The following is a 2,393-nucleotide window of genomic DNA, read 5'->3' as shown; positions in this document are numbered from 1 at the left end:
GCCGGGTCTCTGCAATTTAAAGGGCCACTGCGCCACTGATTGGCGCAGCAGGCTTAATCAGTGTGTTCACCTGTGCACTCCCTACTTATACCTCACTTCCCCTGCACTCCTTCGCCGGATCTTGTTGCCATTGTGCCAGTGAAAGCGTTTCCTTGTGTGTTCCTAGCCTGTGTTCCAGACCTCCTGCCATTGCCCCTGACTACGATCCTTGCTGCCTGCCCTGACCTTCTGCTACGTCCGACCTTGCTCTTGTCTACTCCCTTGTACCGCGCCTATCTTCAGCAGTCAGAGAGGTTGAGCCGTTGCTGGTGGATACGACCTGGTTGCTACCGCCGCTGCAAGACCATCCCGCTTTGCGGCGGGCTCTGGTGAATACCAGTAGCAACTTAGAACCGGTCCACCAACACGGTCCACACCAATCCCTCTCTGGCACAGAGGATCCACCTCCAGCCAGCCGAATCGTGACAGTAGATCCGGCCATGGATCCCGCTGAAGTCCCACTGCCAGTTGTCGCCGACCTCACCACGGTGGTCGCCCAGCAGTCGCAACAGATAGCGCAACAAGGCCACCAGCTGTCTCAACTGACCGTGATGCTACAGCAGCTATTACCACAGCTCCAGCAACAATCTCCTCCGCCAGCTCCTGCACCTCCTCCGCAGCGAGTGGCCGCTTCCGGCCTACGATTATCCTTGCCGGATAAATTTGATGGGGACTTTAAGTTTTGCCGTGGCTTTCTTTCGCAATGTTCCCTGCACTTGGAGATGATGTCGGACCAGTTTCCTACTGAAAGGTCTAAGGTGGCTTTTGTAGTCAGCCTTCTGTCTGGGAAAGCTCTGTCATGGGCCACACCGCTCTGGGACCGCAATGACCCTGTCACTGCCTCTGTACACTCCTTCTTCACGGAGATTCGAAGTGTCTTTGAGGAACCTGCCCGAGCCTCTTCTGCTGAGACTGCCCTGCTGAACCTGGTCCAGGGTAATTCTTCTGTTGGCGAGTACGCCATCCAATTCCGTACTCTTGCCTCCGAATTATCTTGGAATAATGAGGCCCTCTGCGCGACCTTTAAAAAAGGCCTATCCAGCAACATTAAAGATGTGCTGGCCGCACAAGAAATTCCTGCTAACCTGCATGAACTTATTCATCTTGCCACCCGCATTGACATGCGTTTTTCCGAAAGGCGTCAGGAGCTCCGCCAGGATATGGACTTTGTTCGCATGAGGCGGTTTCTCTCCCCGGCTCCTCTCTCCTCTGGTCCTCTGCAATCCGTTCCTGTGCCTCCCGCCGTGGAGGCTATGCAAGTTGACCAGTCTCGCTTGACACCTCAAGAGAGGACACGACGCCGCATGGAGAATCTGTGCCTGTACTGTGCCGGTACCGAACACTTCTTGAAGGATTGTCCTATCCGTCCTCCCCGCCTGGAAAGACGTACGCTGACTCCGCACAAAGATGAGACAGTTCTTGATGTGAACTCTGCTTCTCCACGCCTTACTGTGCCTGTGCGGATATCTTCTTCTACCTTCTCCTTCTCTGCTATGGCCTTCTTGGATTCCGGATCTGCAGGAAATTTTATTTTGGCCTCTCTCATCAACAGGTTCAACATCCCGGTGACCAGTCTCGCCAGACCCCTCTACATCCATTCTGTTAACAATGAAAGATTGGACTGTACCGTGCGTTACCGCACGGAACCTCTCCTAATGTGCATTGGACCTCATCACGAAAAAATTGCATTTTTGGTCCTCTCCAACTGCACTTCTGAAATTCTTCTTGGATTACCGTGGCTTCAACGCCATTCCCCAACCCTTGATTGGTCCACAGGAGAAATCAAGAACTGGGGTACTTCTTGTCACAAGGACTGTCTTAAACCGGTTCCCAGTACTCCCTGTCGTGACCCTGTGGTTCCCCCTGTATCCGGTCTTCCTAAGGCTTATATGGACTATGCTGACGTTTTTTGCAAAAAGCAAGCCGAGACTTTACCTCCTCACAGGCCTTATGACTGTCCTATTGACCTCCTCCCGGGTACTACTCCACCCCGGGGCAGAATCTATCCTCTGTCTGCTCCAGAGACTCTAGCCATGTCGGAGTACATCCAGGAGAATTTAAAAAAGGGGTTTATCCGCAAGTCCTCCTCTCCTGCAGGAGCTGGATTTTTTTTTGTGTCCAAAAAAGATGGCTCCCTACGCCCTTGCATTGATTACCGCGGACTTAATAAAATCACGGTAAAAAACCGCTACCCCTTACCTCTTATCTCGAAACTCTTTGATCGCTTACAAGGTGCCCACATCTTTACCAAACTGGACTTAAGAGGTGCTTATAATCTCATCCGCATCAGGGAGGGGGACAAATGGAAGACTGCATTTAACACCAGAGATGGACACTTTGAGTATCTGGTCATG

Source organism: Hyla sarda, chromosome 3 (assembly GCF_029499605.1).
Source record: "Hyla sarda isolate aHylSar1 chromosome 3, aHylSar1.hap1, whole genome shotgun sequence".
In the NCBI taxonomy this organism is placed as follows: domain Eukaryota; kingdom Metazoa; phylum Chordata; class Amphibia; order Anura; family Hylidae; genus Hyla; species Hyla sarda.
This window is presented reverse-complemented; position numbering follows the sequence as displayed.